Below are 19,263 nucleotides of genomic sequence, written 5' to 3'. Positions count from 1 at the left end.
TTTCCTGTAGACTAACATAATTGCCCTTGATCTTCTTAAACTCTAGCTGTAAGGTTTCCTTTTCATTCCTGGATTCCTGAAGATGTTTTTGGGTGTTAACTAAAATCTCATGCAAATCCTGCAATGTCTTCTGTGTATCATTCTTCTCTAGCATTACTCTGTATTTGTCTTCAATTAATTCTTCAACATTCTCCTTTAGCTTATTGATCATGTCCACGAACACGTGCTGTTTAGTTGTCTTCACCTGCAGTTCTTCAACCTTCTTCTCTAAATACATGTTACGACGCTGTAGGTCTTGGATCAGAGTTTGCTGTTCTTTGTTAGTATGTTTTAATTTTCGTAGGACTTCGTTTAAAGCCATGTCCTCTTCCAGAGGTTGTGCGCTTTCCAAGCTCTGCTCTCTGTCGGGTGTCATGCAGTCCTCCCAAGATGCTCCACCACTCCAAGAAATGCCTGTCGGCAACCAAGTTGAGATAATCTCTGGACTCTCCCTCCCCTCCACTGCGACTTCCTTTTGGCGTCTGACTGACATCTCAGGAATATCTGTAGAATTCTGTATTCCTTTTGAAGAACCTGCAATCTGTAAATTATAGTAAATAAAATAAGTATGAAAGAGTAGAAAGATCATGAGCTTTGAGGTCTGGCCTTGAATCCAAGATCCCTAGTTTGGTATTCTCTGTTCTGAAATAACAATGACAACATCTACTTCCAATACTGATGTCTAATTAACAAAAATACTTAAGTATTAATTGCTGAATGTATGTACAGCACCTAATAGCACAGCAGAGCACAAACACTAGGTATATGATAGAGATATGTATTACACTTACTTTTACAGAGGAAAAATTAAACTTTGATACTCTCACCATTTTCTATGACACAAACTTTTCTGAATACATATAACTTTCTTTGACTTCAAATGAATTAAAACAGATTTGTCCATCACCTTAGTCGCAAAGCCTTTTTTAAAAGTTTATTTTCTATTGAGGTAACACTGGTTTATAACATTATGTAAGTTTCATGTGTAAAACATTATATTTCTACTTCTGTATACCCTACAGCATACCCACCACCAAATATTTAGTTTCCATTCATCACCATACAGTTCATCCCCTTTACCCACTTCACTTATTCTGTTCATTTGAGTTTTTTCCATGTATGAGTGAAATCATATATTTGTCTTTCCCCATCTTACTTCACTTAGCATAACACCCTCAAGATCCACCCATCCATGTTGCTGCACATGGCAAGATTTCATCTTGTTTATATGACAGTAGTATTCTATTGTAAACATATAAAACATTCTCTTTATCCATTCATCCATTCACAGGCATTTAGGTTGCTTCCATATCTTGGTTATTGTAAATAATGCTGTGATGAACATAGGGGTGCATATATCTTTTCGAATTAGTGTTTTCGTATTCTTTGGGTAAATACCCAGAAGTGGAACAGCTGGACAATATGGTAGTTTTATTCTTTATTTTTGAGGAGTCTTCATACAGTTTTCCGTAGTGGCTGCACCAATTTACATTCCCACCAACAGTATAAGAGGGTTACCTTTTCTCCACATCCTCTCCAGCATTTTTTTTTGAATTTTTGAACTTTATTTTTTTATACAGCATGTTCTTATTAGTCATCCATTTTATGCACATCAGTGTATACATGTCAATCCCAAATGCCCAGTTCATCCCACCACCCCCACTCCCACTGCTTTCCCCCTTGGTGTCCATATGTTTGCTCTCTACATCTTTGTCTCTATTTCTGCCCTGCAAACCGGTTCATCTGTACCATTTTTCTAGGTTCCACGTGTGTTAATATACGATATTTGTTTTTCTCTGACTTACTTCACTCTGTATGACAGTCTCTAGATCCATCCACGTCTCTACAAATGACCCAGTTTCATTCCTTTTTATGGCTGAGTAATATTCCATTGTATATATGTACCACATCTTCTTTATCCATTCGTCTGTCAATGGGCATTTAGGTTGCTTCCATGACCTTGCTATTGTAAATAGTGCTGCAATAACCATTGGGGTGCATGTGTCTTTTTGAATTATGGTTTTCTCTGGGTATATGCCCAGTAGTGGGATTGCTGGGCCATATCTCTCTAGCATTTATTATTTGTAGACTTTTTGATGATGGCCATTCTGACCGGTGTGAGGTGATAACCTTGTGGTTTTGATTTGCATTTCTCTAACAATTAGCAATGTTGAGCATCTTTTCATGTGCCTGTTGGCCACCTGTACATCTTCTTTGGAAAAATGTCTATTCAGCTTCTCTGCCCATTTTTTAATTGGATTTTTTTGTTGTTGAGTTGTATGAGCTCTGTATATATTTTGCATATTAACCGCTTATTGGATATATGATTTGCAAATATCTTCTCCCATTCATCAGGTTGTCTTTGTCTTTTTTTTTTTTTTTTTTTTTGCAGTACGTGGGCCTCTTACGGCTGTGGCCTCTCCCGCCACGGAGCACAGGCTCCGGACGCACAGGCTCAGTGGCCATGGCTCACGGGCCCAGCCACTCTGCGGCATGTGGGATCTTCTCGGACCGGGGCACGAACCCGTGTCCCCTGCATCGGCAGGCGGACTCTCAACCACTGCGTCACCAGGGAAGCCCTGTCTTTGTATTTTGTGGATAGTTTCCTTCACCGTGCAAAAGCTTTTTAGTTTGATGAGGTCCCATTTGTTTGTTTTTGCTTTTGTTTCCCTTGCCTGAGGACACGTATCCAGAAAGATATTGCTAAGGCCAATGTCAAGGAGTATACTGCCTATGATTTGTTCTACAAGTTTTATGGTTTCAGGTCTAACATTCAAGTCTTTAATCCATTTTGAGTTTTGTGAATGGTGTGACATAGTCTTTTTTTTTTTTTTTTTTTTTTTTGCATGTGGCTGTTCAATTTTTCCACCGTTTATTGAGGAGACTATTGTTTCTCTATTGTACATTCTTTGCTCCTGTGTTATAAATTAATTGTCCATATATGTGTGGGTTTATTTCTGGGCTCTGGACTCTGTTCCATTGATCTACGTAACTGTTTTTCTGCCAATATCATGCTGTTTTGATTACTATAGCTTTGTAATATAGTTTGAAATCTGGGAGTGTGATACCTCTACCTTTGTTTTTTCTTAGGATTGCTTTGGTTCTTTGGTGTCTTTTGTGATTCCATATAAATTTTAGAATTGTTTGATCTATTTCTGTAAAAATATCCTTGGGATTTAATAGGGACTGAATATTTGATAGAGACTGAATAATATGCATTGAGTATGTAGATTGTTTTAGGTAAATGTTAATTTTTCTAATCTATTAGCATGGAGTATCTTTCCATTTGTGTCTTCTTCAGTCTCTTTCAACAATGTCATAGTTTTCAGTGTACAGATCTTTCACCTCCTTGGTTAAATTTATTCCTAGGTAGTTAATCTTTTTGTTGCAATTGTAAATGAGATTTTCTTAATTTCCCTTTCTGCTAGCTCATTGTTAGCATATATAGGAACACCACAGATTTTTGTATGTTGGTTTTGTACCCTGCAACTGTATTCATTTATTATTTCTGACAGTTTTTTTTGTGAAGTCTTTAGAATTTTCTATCTATAAAATCATGTAACCTGCAAATAGTGAGAGTTTTACTTCTTCCTTTCCAATTTGAATGCTTTTCGTTTCTTTTTCTTGCCTAATTGCTCTGGCTAGGATTTCCAATACTATGTTGAATAAGAGTGGCAAGAGTGGGCATTCTCGTCTTGTTCCTGATTTTAGGGGGATAGCTTTCAGGTTTTCAAATTTGAGTATGATGTTAGCTGTGGGTTTATATAGCTTTTATTATGTTGAGGTATGTTCCTTCTATAGTAATTTTATTGAGAGTTTTTGTCATAAATGGGGGTTGAATCTTGTTAAATGCTTTTCTGCATCTATTGAGATGATCATACAGTTTTTATCCTCCATTTTGCTAATGTGATGTATCATGTTGATTGATTTGCAGATGTTGAACCATCCTTGCATCCCTGGAATAAATCCCACTTGATCATGGTGTATGATTCTTTTCCTGTATTGTTGTATTTGGTTTGCTAATATTTTGTTGAGGATTTTTGTATCTATGTTCATCAAAAATATTGGCTTGCAATTTCTTTTTCTGTGTGTTGTCTTTGTCTGACTTTGTTATCAGAGTAATGTTGGCCTCATAGATTGAGTTAGGAAATGTTCTCTCCTCTTCAAGTTTTTCAAAGAGTTTGAGAATAGGTATTAAATCTTCTTTGAATGTTTAATAGAATATATCAATGAAGCCACCTGGTTCTGAACTTTTTTTTTTTTTTGAGGTTTTTGATTACTGTTTCAATCTCTTTACTGGTGATTTGTCTATTCAGATTTTCTAGTTCCTTTTTAAAAATTTATTTATTAGTTTATTTTTTGGCTGCATTGGGTCTTTGTTGCTGCACACAGGCTTTCTCTAGGGGCGGCGAGCAGGGGACACTCTTCGCTGCGGTGTGCGGGCCCTTCACTGCAGTGGCTTCTCCTGTTGCAAAGCTTGGGCTCTAGGTGTGCGGGCTTCAGTAGTTGTGGCATGCGGGCTCAGCAGTTGTGGCTCGTGGGCTCCAGAGTGCAGGCTCAGCACTTGTGGCTCATAGGCTTAGATGCTCCACAGCATGTGGGACCCTCCCAGACCAGGGATCAAACCCATGTCCCCTGCATTGACAAGTGGACTCCCAACCACTGCACCACCAGGGAAGTCCATTTCTTCTTGATTCATCTTCAAAGGTTGTATGATTCTAAGAATTTTTCCATGTCTCCTAGGTTGTTGATATATAGCTGTTCTTAGTATTCTCTTATAATCATTTGTATTTCTGTGATATCTGCTATTAATAGTCTCTTTTGTTTCTGATTTTATTTAGCCGAGCGCTCTCTTTTTTTCTTAGTGAGTCTAGCTAAAGGTTTGTCGATTTTGTTTATCTTTTCAAAGAACCAGCTCGTAGTTTCATTGACCTTTTCCATTGTCTTTTTAGTCTATTTCATTTATTTCCACTCTGATCTTTATTATTTTTTTCCTTCTACTGACTTTGGGCTTTGTTTGTTCTTCTTTTTCTTGTTCCTTTACGTGTAAGTTTGGATTGTTTGAGGGGTTTTTATTTCTTTCTTTTTTTGGCTGCACCATGCAGCTTGTGGGATCTTAGTTCCCGAACCAGAGATCGAACCCGAGATCGAACCCATGCCCTCTGCAGTGAAAGCACGGAGTCCTAAACACTGGACTGCCAGGGAATTCCTTGAGATCTTCCCTTTGTCTTGAAGTATGCCTGCATTGCTATAAACTTCTTTTAAGAGCTGCATCCCTATATGTAGTATTTTTATCTTCATTTGTCTTCAGGTAACTTTTTATTTCTCCATTGATTTCTTCATTGACCCAATGGGTGTTCAGTAGCATGTTGTTCAGTCATGAACATTATTTGTGATTTTTCCAGCTTTCTTCTCCTAGTTGATTCCTAGTTTTATACCATTGTGCTCGATATGATTTCAATCTTCTTCCATTTATTGAGACTTTGTTTGTCCCAACATATGGTGTATCCTTGAGAAAATTGCATGTGCACTTGAGAATGTGTACTTTGTTGCATTTGGATAGCATGTTCTGTACAAATTTAACAAATACATCTGGTCTAATGTTTCATTTAAGGCTGATGTTTCTTTGTTGACTTTCTGTCTGTATGATCTATCCATTGGTGTAAGTGGGTGTTAAATTCCCCTACTATTATTGTGTTGCTGTCAATTTCTCCCTTAGGTCCATTAATAATTGCTTTGTTAGGTGCTATGTTAGGTGCATACCTATTAATAAATGTTACTTCTTCATGAATTGTCCCCTTTATTATTTTTATATGTCCATCTTTGTCTCTTGTTACCTTTTTTGGCTTGGAGTCTATTTTGTCAGATATGAATATAGACACACTTTCTTTTAGCCCCCATTTGCTTGGGGTATCATCTTCCATCCCTTCATTTTGAGCCTATGTTTATCTTTAAAGCTGAGGTGAGTCTCCTGGAGAGAGGATATAGTTGGGTCTTGTTTTTCATATATATTTTTGGTGGGGGGAGGGTCTTGTCTTTTAATCCATCCAACCACTCTGTGTCTTTTGATTGGTGAATTAAATCCATTTACTTTTAGGATGATTATTGACAGATGAGGACTTGGTAGTGCCATTTAATCTTTTGTTTTCTGATTGCTCTCTATCTCCACTGTTTCTTTTTTGTGTTTCTGTCTGCTATTTTTTTGGGGGGGTGGTTTTCTATGATGTTTCTCTTTTTTATGTTTCACGTATTTGCTCTAGATTTATGTTTTGTGGTTACCATGAGGTTTGTATAAAACATCTCATAGATAAGACAGTCTTTTTTCTGCTGATAGCATCTTATCTTCATTTGCCTATACAGGTTCTGTCCTTTTCCTCTTCCCCTCTTGTTTTTGTTGTCTCAAATTATCCCTATTTATGCTGTGAGTCTGTTACCAAATTGAAGTAGATATCGTTATTTTTTTCTGTTTTTCTCCCTTGATATTTCTGCTATATTACAGTGTTAACAATCTATTCTGACATAGAGTTGCAATTTTCTGATTCTATTTATCACCTTACTTGAAGTTTTGTGTATTTTGCCTTTTTGTTTTTGGCATAAGAGCTCCTTTCAACATCTCTTGTAAAGCACGTCTAGCGTTGATGAACTCCTTCAGCTTTCGTCTTGAGAAAGCCTTCATTTCTCCTTCATATGTGAATAATTTTGCTGGATAAAGTATTTTTGGCTGACAGTTTTTAATCTTTCAGTATTTTGAGAATGTTATTCCACTCCCTCCTGGCCTATAGAGTTTCAGCTAAAAAAATCTGCTGATAGCCTAATGGGGGTCCCTTTGTAGGTAACCATCCTTTTTTCCCTAGTTGCCTTTAAAATTCTTTGCCATTGACTTTTTTTTGTATTTTTAATAAAATTTTTATTAGTTTTCCTTAATGTTAACATCTTATATACCATGGCACATTTGTTAAAATTAAAACAAAACAACACAAATGCATTGCTATTAACTAAACTCTAGATTTTACCAGTTTTCCCACTAATGTCCTTCTTCTGTTCCAAGATCCAATCCAGGGTATCACATTGTATTTAGTACCTCTTTGTCACTGACTTTTGACAGTTTTAATATAATGTCTTAGAGAAGACCTTTTTGTGATGAGGTGATTAGATGTTCTCTTGGCTTCATGGATTTGTATGTACAGTTCCTTCCTCAGGCTTGGAAAATTCTCAGCTATTATTATTATTTTTTAAACCTTAATCTTTTTACATCCCTGATATGCTGTTGGTTTCAGTAATCTTTATTTTTATTTTTTTCTGAAAAAACCTTTATTCCAACAGGGCTCTTTCTAGCAGTTAATTTCAGGATTAAAATGAGCAAAAATTCAAAGAGTCACGCTCCAATTATAAATCTCTGTTGTCATCACAATTCGGCCATGATTAATATTTTGAAAACTGAAAAATCTTAATTTTATCTCCAAGAAAATTAAGCCAGGTAAAGAAAATTAACCTGAAGTGTTCTATGAACTTCCTATTCACTTGAAGACATAATCTTATTTTTTTTCCACTTAAATATTTTTGTTTTATTGTGACATATACCTTATATACAGAAGCAGGCACAAAACACTGGAGTTTACTTTAAAGAACAGTAATAAAGTAAGCACCCGTGTAGCCACCATCCAGGATAAGAAGTAAAACATTTCTCCCCCTGTGCCTTTTCCCAAAAGGAAAAGGCCCACGGGTATACATTTTTTTTAAATTTATTTTTTGACTGCCCTGCACGGCATGTGGGATCTTAGTTCCCTGAGCAGGGATCAAACCTGTGCCCCCTGCAGTGGAAGGTCGGAGTCTTAACCACTGAGCCATCAGGGAAGTCCCTCAGCTATTATTTCTTTAGATAAACTCTCTGCTCCCTTCTTCATCTCTTCTTCTTCTGGGGTAACCCATTACCCTACTGTTGTTCCTCCTAAAAGAGTTGTATAGCTCTCATAGAATTCCCTTATTTTTTAAAGACTCTCTTTTTCTACCTGTATCATTTCTAGATTTCTATCCTCAAGCTCGCTAATCCTCTCTTCCATAGGGTCTGCTCTATTTCCAAGGCTTTCTAATGCATTCTTCATCTTGTTTATTGAGTCCTTCAGCTCCAGAATTTGTTTGGTTCTTTTTTAGAGTTTCAATATTTCGGTAAAATATTCCTTCTGTTAATTAATGTGATTCCTTAGCTCACTGAACTGCCTGATTTTCTCATAGCTCCTTGGGTTTCTTTATGACAGTTATTTTGAATTCTCTATCAGTTAGATCTCAATATTCCATGACTTTAAGTTTGGTTTCTGGAGAATTATCATTTTCTTTTTGTGATAGTGTTACTGTGGCTCTTCTCTTCCTTGGTGCTTGATGAGTTGTTCCTCTGCCAGTGCATTTGAAGTAGCAAACACCTTTCTTCTTTAGATAAAGATTTTTTTTCCCTCTCTTGATTCTAATGATTCAATAGGTTAGAAATTAGAGGTCTTTCTTCTGTTTTCCAGCAGGTGGCATACATAGCACAAGTTTTTGGTTTCTCTTACCTGTGCTACCTCTGGTTACATTTGAGAGCTGGCACTTTCCACCCTCCATGGCCTCTGAAAGGTGCCCTTGCTATTGCTGCTTGTGCCCCTAGGGTGGTTGGTGCCTTGTTGCTGCTGGTGCTGCTGGGGCACTGGGATGGTGGTGGGCACTTCTGCCACGTCCAAGATCCCCTGAGTCGCAGGCTCTGCCAACATGGGGGAAGGGGAAGAGAGTGGGGATCATGCGCACCCTGTTGTGCCTCGTGGTGTCAAGTTCGTGGATGCTGCCACTGTGGGCTGGATTTGGGGGGGGCAGAGTTATGGGTTCCTCTGCAGCTGGAGAGATGAGGTAGTGGGCCCCACTGCCACTGCTGCCTAGTCACCTATGGTTGGCTAGTGCTACTGTGGCCAGGAGGCCTGAGTCACGTGTACCGCCTCTCCTGCTGCTACTGGGTAGCAGTAGGCCGTGGGCTCAGCCGCCATGGCTGGGGGACCAGGATTGCAGGCACCACCTCCACTGTTCCCCCAGTTCTGCCTCCTCTATGCATTCCAGTCCACCCTCCTTTAGATGTACAGCTGCATGGAATTCTCCAGCACCCTGGTATGTTCAGCAGATGCACGTTTGTTGAGTTGTGGATGCTTTACTAGTTGTAGATTGAAGGGCTCAATCCACCATGATGTGGACGACACTCTCTTGTGAGGCCTCTTTTGAATAAAGACTTTTTTATTCCTCATTAAACCATTACCTTACTATGCTATGACTCCTGTGAACATTAGAAAGTCAGACGAACATACCTCATGATTGACTTTCTGCCTACAATACAGTTTGGGGGGGGGCGGTTAAAAAAGGACAGTAAGTTGTAGTAAGAAAACACTAAAATGAACATGACATAACAACCCAGTAAAAGGTCTCTTAAGGGGTGGGCTAAATAACTTTCTAGAATTTAGGGATACTGGATCCTTATATTTAGTGTTTTTTTCATTGTTCTGAGATAAAGACAACTATCCTTACTGAGGCCTACAAAGTCCTGATATTGACCTTGATATCTAATCCATGCTACCTTTCCATCCTCATCAACAACATCCCTCTTCTCCCTCCAACCTAGCAACATTAAGCTTCCTTCAGATCCATGAACGAAGGTACCATGCTCCCTGCAGCCACAGGGTTTTTGCACTTGTTGTTACTTCTGCATGGAATGCTCTCCCACCCACTGTTATCTAACTACTCCCACTCATCCTTCAGAGCTGAGCTCAACTACTACTACACTTCAGGGAAGCCTTACCCAAACTCCCCGACCAGGACAGGAAGACTCCCATCTTACTTTTAGTCACAGCACCTGTCATAGTTGCAAGTTTATATGTAATTTTATATAACATTATATACAATTTATATGTAACTTTTATTCACAGCACTTACCACAGTTGAAAGTTTACATTTACTTATGTGATTATTTAAGTCTATCTCCTCTACTAGGGTGTTCTTTTCATGAGGACAAAACCCACATCTTTTTGGTTTTGGTTTTCTTTTTCAGCCATTTTATAACCAACACTTATCACAGGGCCTAGGACATGATAGATGCCTGAAAGTTTTTATTGACTGACTGAATGGCTAAATGCAATGGGAAATAGGAAGGAACAATCTTGAGAAACCCTAATTAAACAGCTTTTTAAAATGTTCTTTTCCAGAACTCAAAACAGGTAAATAAAGTTCTCTTGTAAATGCTCCTTCCAAATAAATGAACAAAAAACCTTATACTTGTAAATGATACATAACAGCCATAGCTTTCTCACCAAACTCACAATGATAAGGCATTGTTTATGCTATTCTTGGATTGTTATCTATTTGCCCACACAAATTCTTAAATTTTTTATTTTTTTATTCAGAGAGGACATAGACTTTATACTGTTGGCATCTTCAGTGCTCTGAGGATACTACATACGCAGAATCAACAATTCAAAGACAAATTAATGTTTTCACTTTGGTAGAAAGATAAATATTTTTTGCTTGTCAGCAGTAATCCCACATGATAGAAAAACCATAAACTTTTCTTGTCAAATAATTAATACCTCTGTACTTCTTCCTCTTCTAACCTTTTCCTACTGTAAACTCTGAGTTCCAATCAATATGATTCACCAAATATAAAAGCTTAGTATATTCAAGGCATCATGCAGATGCTAGGGTGCATAAAAGAATAAGTAAGACAGAGCCCTGACCCTCAAAGCAATTATCATTTGGTAGAACTAATCCCCAAGTATGGACTTGATTTTATGAGAAAAAAATTGTTTCTAAATTGAGTAAGATCTCAGAAGGCATTTTCCCCGGAGAAGCAATGTCCCTCATGCTGATCAGATGATTTAGCACTACTTACAAAAGTCTCAGATTACATACAGTGTTTTTTGTTTGTTTTTTAAAAACACATTCTTTAATACCCTACAGGCTGTACTAACCATTAAAAATCTTACCTTCTCTGTTTTATAATTAGCTCTCAGATGAAGCAGGTTAAAGCTATTCTCCTTATAAAGTGCTTGTTCAACATCACTGGGTAAATTTTCCTCACACAAGAAGCCTTGAGGTTGACTACGGTTGAGGGCAGATTCCATGGCAGTACTATTAGCCGGTGACATTTCCATGAATTTCAGCATCTCTCCACTACAGTGGATTAGAGGTGGCCTTCTAGGAGGTTGTCTGACACACTTAAGAACAAGTTGATCTTTATTTGTGGAAGTGCTAGTTCCCTTTGGATTTTCTTCCTTAAATGAATCTTCCTGTATATTGGTGTCTTCTGCATAATTAAATACATGACATTGCAATTCTGGCTCCTCTGTATAAGATAAGCCTTCTGTCAGATTTTGAAATGTTTCCATTTCATTATTAAATGCTTCTGTCTGATGAAATTTGCAAAGGGGTTCAAATTGTCTGAAGGAAGAAATGCTGGTGTCAACTGGCTGAGTTAGTACATTCTATGAGTAATTTCCAATGTTGACATCTCATTAGAAAGAGAAAGATGGAAATAAGAATTAGCTGACCTGAAGTTTATGACCTAACAGTTATATTTACATTTATGAAATCAACTGTAGGAGGCTTTTATGAATTACATATATTTCAACCTTTTTCATTGAGTGTATTTGTACTAGCAGACACAACAAAACTTTTTTACGTGGAGGAAAAAGTCATCAAGGGACTGCTACAAAAAAGCTTGTTATCTATCATTCTTGTCAAATACCATTGCAACAAATTCCAAGACATCTTCAAAATTCTTTCATTGTACTGTAATTTTAAAATGTTTCAAAACAATACAAACACACAGCACATAGTACAATAGCAAACACACATAAACTCATTTAATCGCACAACAATCTCATGAGCTAGGTACTGTTATTACCCCTGTTTTACAGATAAGAAAACTGAAACATAAGAGATGTTAAGTCACTTGCCTAAGGTCACAGAGCTGGTAAGCAGTGCATCTGGGATTCCAGAATACTATTTCTAAATGCTATGCTATACTGTTTCTCAATATGACAAATTACCCAGATTTAATACATTTTAAAAAATCAGAAGCAAATAAAGACAAAATGGAAAGAAGTAAAGTGTTACAAAATTAATAAATGACCCTTCCTCTCTACCTAAATTCCCTTCTTTTCCCCTCCCCAGAGAGAACTACTATACTGAAGCTGATAAGTATTAATTCTCCCCATCCATATTTTTCCAATTTTACTACTCATTTAAGTACCCTAAATAACACATATCAAGTTCTCAGACTTTCTCATTTTGTGACACCTTAAAGTCTGTCATTTTTTCACAGCACCCCTAGACCAAAAGAAAAACTTAACAGTTCCATTTATTAAGTAGTTAAGCTCAAACAACTATTTTTCCTAACAACTTAGTAGCTGTTTAAAAATACACATAAACTGAAAGAGAAAAATATTTTATTTCATTCTTAAAGAACCAAACTTGCCTGCTAGTTGGGTACATGACTAAGCACAGCACAATGTCTCAAACCTTGGAATCAAGCTGGAAGCCAACTCTCACTTCCGACTTCACACTGATTTTCAGGAAGTACTTGTTTTTTATCACAGCAACCTCCAAAAACCCATCTATGCAAACAAGGCAGTATAGAAAGGATTATAGTATGGTTTTTATACTGAAATAGTGAACTATCTTAAGCTAGTAGCTTGTGGGGTCCAACAGATGTCCAGTATCACTGTTTTCTTCAAATTTCAAAATATCCTGCAGCACCCTGGGCAAACTGTGGGTATACACTATTATTTTGTTTTAAAATTTTATATAAATAACATATTTTATATATATCCATATAAATGTCTATTTCACTTAAATTTTTGCTTTTCAGACTTCGCCATGTAAACACATGTAGATATAGTTCATTCTAAAGGATTACCCTTTATTCCCTTTCTGTTAGATATTTGTTTCTAATTTTGTTATTAAAAACAGCACTGCAGTAAACATCTGTATACACATTTCCTTGTACACTAATTTAAGAATTTTGGGGGATTCCCTGGTGGCGCAGCGGTTAAGAATCCTCCTGCCAATGCAGGAGACACAGGTTCAAGCCCTGGTCCAGAAGATCCCACATGCTGCGGAGCAACTAAGCCCATGCATCACAACTACTGAGACTGCACTCTAGAGTCCGTGGGCCACAACTACTGAGCCCGCGTGCCACAACTACTGAAGCCCGCCTGCCTAGAGCCCATGCTCCGCAACGAGAAGCCACCGCAACAAGAAAGCCCGTGCACAGCAACGAAGGCCCAATGCAGCCAAAAATAAATAAATTAAATTTTTTAAAAAAAGAATTTTTGTCTAGGCTCTGGGTATATACCTAGAAGTGGAATTGCTGGATTATAGGAAATATATATCTTCAACTTTACTAGGTATTGCAAAGTTACTCTCCAAAATGGTTGTACCAATTTACACTTCTACCTTTGCTTTACATCTCTCCAACCCATGTCAGACTGACACATATGAAATGGTATTTCGTGGTGTTTTTAATGTACATCCTTTCAGGTATTTAATGGTCTTGCAGGTTTCCTTTTCATGACCTATTAGATACTATGTCTCCCCAAAACTCTTATGTTGAAGGCTTAACCCCCAGTAGCTTAGAATGTGATTGTATTGAGATAAGGCCTTCAAAGAGGTAATTAAGGTTAAATGAGGTCATAAGTGTGGGGCCCTGGTGCAATATGACTGTTGTTCTCATCAGAAAAGACACCAGGGAGGCACAGAGAAAATGCCACATGAGGCTATAAGAAGACAACTGTCTGAGAAGCCTGAGGAGAAAACTCCGCTGGCACCTTGATCTTGGACTTCCAGCCTCCAGAACTGTGAGAAAATAAATTTCTGTTGAGGCACCCAGTTTGTGGCATATTTTGTTATGGCAGCTCTACCAAACTAATAATACAGTTTGCCTGATTTTCTATTGATTATATGCGTCTTTTTCTTATTGGAGTTCTTTATTTTGTATACTAATCCTCTGTGAATTGTATACATTGCATGTATTTTCTCTTAGTCTGAGGCTTGTTATTTTACTTTCCTGATTATAATTTGGTCATACAGAAATTTTTTTCATTTTAAAGTAGTCAAATGTGTTGATTATGGTTTATATTTCTTGTGTAACTTTCTGAGCCTCACTTTTCTCATCTGTAAAATGAAAGTAAAAACATCCCTACTTAAAAAGAAAAAAAAAGCCCTATTTCATAGGATTGTGGATTAAACGTGATAATGGGGCTTCCCTGGTGGCGCAGTGGTTGAGAGTCCACCCGCCGATGCAGGGGACGCAGGTTCGTGCCCCAGTCCTGGAAGATCCCACATGCCGCGGAGCGGCTAGGCCCGTGAGCCATGGCCGCTGAGCCTGTGCGTCTGGAGCCTGTGCTCCGCAACGGGAGAGGCCGCAGCAGTGAGAGGCCCACGTAACGCAAAAAAAAAAAAAAAACGTGATAATGTACATTAAGTGCTTAGCATAGCACCTATTATTATAACAGGACACACACACAAAATTTTAGTTTCTCTGGTTGCATATTGCCGACAAAGAGATACTCACCACCTAACAAATTGCCTAGCGTGCTACAGATTTCTTCGGAAAGTGTGAGTTTAGACTCATTTTTCCTTTTTATATACTTTATTTCATTCTGTATTAATAACAAAAAGGCATTAATATTAATACTTCTAACTTCATAAGCTTCTTCTAAAGGTGTATGTACATTGCTATATAATTTTTCTTTTAGTATTTTTTGTTGCAAGGGTAGAATGTGCTTTCTGGTATTTTTCCCCACTGTATATCTGAACTCCCTTCGAATTAAACCATACTAATAGAGTTACAATATTAAATCGCAATTAAGGAAGTATCTTGCTATTTCAATCTTTTGGGTTTTTCTGGTAAATCAAATCATGTTACTATAAACATTCAAATATATGATAACATATATATCCCTTACTGATAATTCTTTGATGTTTATTAAATCTGGTCTAAACAACTTTAAGGTAGTTTTTATTCGAGTCATTTAACATTGCAGATACCCAAAAAACGGATTCCAGTATAAGGTGAAATCTGATTTCACTAAACAGCAATCCCTAACAATTCATGTAGCTTATTCTCAAAGTTATGTTACTTCTACATAAGATGAAAGGGTTTATTAAGTAAATTAAATATTAAGAGAAATATTTTAAACGTTTGAAGAAAACATTGGTTTAATCATGAATAGTGTATCAAGTATGGGGACCTAAATCATGCTCTTAAAAAATTCTTATCTCTTATTAAAGTCAGCTGGTTACAAACCTCTATTCAAAAATGCTTTTTTATAGCATTTTTCTACTTATTGAATGCATTTGAAGTACAAAAAAACCAAATTTTATATATATATTTTTTTTTCGGTACGCGGGCCTCTCACTGTTGTGGCCTCTCCCGTTGCGGAGCACAGGCTCCAGATGCGCAGGCTCAGTGGCCATGGCTCACGGGCCCAGCCGCTCCGCAGCATGTGGGATCTTCCCGGACCAGGGCACGAACCCGCATCCCCTGCATCGGCAGGCAGACTCTCAACCACTGCGCCACCAGGGAAGCCCCCAAATTATATTTTATAACAATCTGTTTTTTAGACGTGTTGCTGAGACCGTTCCTTCTAATTAGATTTTAAAAGTATCAAGAATAACATACTTTAAAAATAAAATATAGCACTATTGACATGTACTGATGTTATATTTATACAAACTTTTTGGAACTCCTACACATTGAATTTTCGAGATCACTTCTAACACTAGTATTCTATATTTAACTAAAACACACCTTTCTTTTGTTCCTTTGGTCTATGCATTTTTTTTATAAAGAATAAAATGCTCAGTGAAACCCATGAGGAACGACCTCCTCATATAATTTAAGACATTCATTCTTTATAATTCAATATATAGTATCTTGGTCCCCGATTAACCCTGTAATACTATGACAAAAATTTTTTTCAAAATGAAAATAGTTCTTTATAGTTATAAAAAATAATTTTGAACGCTGTCTAAAAAGAGAAAGTAAAAAACACTCAAAAGCCCACCACCCAGTGAGAAGCAGTGTGACCATTTTTCCATGTCAAGTATATATCTATACTATCAAATTTTAGGGTTGCATATCTGCTATACATCTGTACAATAACTAGGCCCCTACTGATGAAAATTTAGGTTGTTTCCAATGTTTAGTTATTATGGAGAATTATGCAAATATCTCATTTGTATACTTGTCTAGAGGTAGAATTAAAAGTAAAACGTGCAGTTAAACTCTTCATTTCCTACCACTAAACAGCCCTTTAGAAAGTTATGCCAATTTATGGACTGAATCACATGAAATTGTCACTATTTGTCCATTTTCGAACTATAGAAAGGCAATTTCATATGGCACAACCTAATACATTGCTACTATTTCCCCACACTCAAGCTAACAATTATCGAACGTTTAGAACATTAATGAAGACCTTGAGGTATTACAACCTTTTATTTTGTGAGAAAGGGCACTAGGAATGTTCATATAGATACAAAGGAAGTCATTTACGTACAGGGCACAGTCAATGTCATTATGAATCATTTGCAAGCTGACATAGTGGAAAATGCTCTAGACCAGATGATGTGATCTGAGTCGTGGTGCCCAGGTCCCCTGGCTGCACTCATGGGACTACATCAGGATGCTAGAAAGGACTGGTTTCAACACTCTATTTGTAAGACTCTACCTTTCTTTGTACACTAATGGAACTGGGAAAACCAAACCCTATATTCCCCTCCTCTACACCTCCACTGGAGATTCTTTTATTATTCCTCATATTTTTTTATGAAATTTAATACAGAAGACAATGGGAAGGATGAAGACATCTAAACCTCCCAGAATTTATAAGCAATGCACACCTGAGGCAAGTCTGAAGTTGTACTGCTGGTTTCCATAAAGAAGGGAGAATCTAAGTGAGTTAAGTCTCAGAAAAGACTGCTGAAATTCATAGCATCTGCTTCTGACATGCTTTCTAATTTTTCATGAGAAGCATCCACTTTAAAAGGTACAGGATCTGAAGGTGATGACCAAACTTTCTGATAGTCCTTGTTCCTAACTGTTGAATGATGAAAGGCCTCTTTAAAAAAAACATAAGTTTAGGGGCTTCCCTGGTGGCGCAGTGGTTAAGAATCCACCTGCCAATGCAGGGGACACAGGTTTGAGCCCTGGTCCGGGAAGGTCCCACATGCCGCAGAGCAACTAAGCCCATGCGCCACAACTACTGAGCCTGCACTCTATAGCCCGCGAGCCACAACTACTGAGCCCATGTGCCACAACTACTAAGCCCGTGCCTAAAGCCCATGCTCCTCAACAAGAGAAGCCACTGCAATGAGAAGCGTGCGCACCGCAACGAAGAGTAGCCCCCGCTCGCCACAACTAGAGAAAGCCCGCACACAGCAACAAAGACCCAACGCAGCCAAAAAAAAAAAAAAAAAACAGAAAAGAAAAACATAATTTTAATGTCTATTCGTATATACAAACAAAAAGCTGTTTTCCACTTCCCTCCTCATATTAAGAAGGCAACAAAGTTCACTACCCTAAATTTTAAAATATCATTTGTGAAGTCATTGGAAAAATATAAAATTAGTCTGAGTATGTTACAAAGTCACAGTAGCTTTGTATGGTAGTAAATACTAATTTGGACAAAAACAAGTCAGTATGTGTGGCTACCATCCAGTGATTCCCTAAAAGGTTTGGGACCCAGAAGGTGAAGGGATCTCTCAATTACTTAATCAAAAGATATTTACAAAATATTATCAGAGACCTATTAGGGTCCACAAAACACTGTATTTCTACTTACCTGATACTTTCTATTCTAATACCTCATTATGAAGTCAAATCCAACACTGAACATCAGTTTTTCCTCCCTTCCCTATGCCACACTTATTCTCTCAGGCACTTGGGTTTGAAAACCAGGAGACACCTTTGGCATCCTTCTACCTCATCACCCATGGGCTACTCAGTTACCAAGTCCTTTAAAAATGTTCTTCATAACCCATGCTTTCTTTCCCTCCCTACGGCATCATACTGGTCCGTATTCTCATGACCTCCTCAGGTCCGTCAGGGGATGGGAGTAGAAAACAGGTCCAAACACAGAGTCCAAATTCTTCTGCTTGACTTCCTAGGTCTTCCATAGCCTGAACCCACATTACCTACCCAGTCCTCCTCTGCTCAAGTCAGATCAGGCTTCCTTCCCTGCAAATCGATCACGCTCCTTACCATCTCAGTAGTCTGCCCTGTTAAGTGCTTCTCCCTCCTAAAATTTTCCTATCTACCCATTCACCCAGTTTTTAAATTCCTACAACGTCTTTAGTCTAAACTTCCATCTCACAAGTCAGCACTTATTCATTGACTGTTTTAGTCTTCACCATTCTTTCAAGGGTGTTAGTGTCTGCACTCACATACTATACAGACCTCAGGAGGAGCCCATTTACGTTTTTTCAATATCCCCTACAGCAAACCAACCAGTGTTGTTCAGAGAATATAATCAATCCTGCACTTAAATGATTTATTTCTATTAAAACTTTTCAATCTGCAGCCACTTAACCACTCCCCTGGGGTATTTTATTGAATTATCAAATTAATAAGTAATTCGCCGAGGTTTAATTTTTTTTTCAAACCTGTCATCATTTGGTTAAGGATCAATATAAAAAAAAGCCAGGGAGCCAAGCCGGCTGGGCAGGATTGGTGAGAGGCCAGACTTTATAATCGCCTTTTCCTCTGTCTTCCAAATACATAAATACTGCCTGGGCTGTGGTGAAGGGGGTCTGAAACATCCTTCTTTTGTTTTCCAAATGCAAAAAACCGCCAGGGCCTTATTCCTTCAAAATTTTTTGTTCGCGAACCTAGAACTCCCAATTATAACACTTTTACAACTTTGTTCGTATGGCATAATCTACCAATTTCTTTTTTTTTTTAAGTTAGGCTTCCTTTTTTCATCTTTCATTCTGTCCTTACCCGATTTATGCTAGACTTAAAAACAACAACAACAAAAAAATTTGTTCAAATGACAGATATTCCAGAGACACTCCTAAGCTGTTTTAGGATGGGTGTTAAAAGAGGTGTCACTGGGGCTACTGGCAAAAATTCTCAAGTGGTTTTTTTTCCTTAAATTTTCAGTCGTATGTCAAATTTTAAACTTCTGAAAAGCAATTGTGTAATTTTCACCTCAA

The sequence above is a fragment of the Hyperoodon ampullatus genome (genome assembly GCF_949752795.1).
Source record: "Hyperoodon ampullatus genome assembly, chromosome: 10".
Taxonomy (NCBI): domain Eukaryota; kingdom Metazoa; phylum Chordata; class Mammalia; order Artiodactyla; family Ziphiidae; genus Hyperoodon; species Hyperoodon ampullatus.
This window is presented reverse-complemented; position numbering follows the sequence as displayed.